This window comes from Dipodomys spectabilis, unplaced genomic scaffold (genome assembly GCF_019054845.1).
Source record: "Dipodomys spectabilis isolate Male_0828 unplaced genomic scaffold, ASM1905484v1 ptg000612l, whole genome shotgun sequence".
NCBI lineage: Eukaryota > Metazoa > Chordata > Mammalia > Rodentia > Heteromyidae > Dipodomys > Dipodomys spectabilis.
The window spans coordinates 413,400-414,295 of record NW_024871289.1 but is presented as its reverse complement, the minus strand read 5'-3'; the positions used below and the strand labels follow the sequence as shown (position 1 = coordinate 414,295).

The 896-nt window shown below is 34.2% G+C and overlaps 1 pseudogene; it reads right to left on the bottom strand.

The window, feature by feature from the left end:
• Positions 1-378: 378 nt before the first annotated feature.
• LOC122100952 lies at positions 379-478 on the bottom strand (annotated as a pseudogene).
• Positions 479-896: the final 418 nt, after the last annotated feature.

The following is an 896-nucleotide window of genomic DNA, read 5'->3' as shown; positions in this document are numbered from 1 at the left end:
TCAGCTCTTCAGCTCAAGGCTAGCGCTTTACCACTTGAGCCACAGAGCTACTTCTGACTTTTTTCTTTTTTTCCATATGTGGTGCTGAGATATCGAACCCAGGGCCTCATGCATGCAAGGCAAGCGCTCTACCACTGAGCCACCTTCCCAGCCCCTTTTTCTAGGTTCTTATAGTAGTTTGTTTCTTTGGGATAAAATGATAATGTTAACTAATTTCAAAAGTTTTGTGAAGTTCTATGTAAAGGCCTTTCTAAGGTGAAGATTTAATACACTGATGTCAAACTAACGTTTAATTCTAACACTTGCATATATTGTTACACTTGTAATTTTGTAATTAACCTTTTAATAACTGTTTTTCATTTCTGCAACTGAACAATGAAAAATATGGAATACTTCACAAATTTTCATATTATCCTTGTGCAAGTGTTATGTTAATCTCTGTATTGTTGTAATTTGGGTATACGTGCTGCTGAAGCATGTAGTATCCTCTAAATTTAAGTAGTTAATGATGCAATCTTTATACAGGCTTATATCCTTGGGTGCCTATTTGTAGCAAGGAAACCTTATTGTTCCTAACAATACTATTGATCTTATTTCCCTAAAATAATGTGTATAGTGGAAAAAAAATTATATTGTTCGGTCGATTGCTCACATTTGCGTTTTTTTGTCAATGACAATATTAAGGCTTTTTCATTTTAGATTTGATCATACTTTGAAGCACTTATAGCTAGGTCCTAAGGTGATGGCTTTTTCAAGTTCTTATTTATGTAACTGAGTTAGCTTTGTGGAGCTAATAGATTCAACGTAAGCCTTGCTTAAGAGCTACTTCTAAATTTCTTCAGCTTAAATTTTCAAAATGACGTCTTACTGGCACAAATTTCTACCTGACCCTTTAT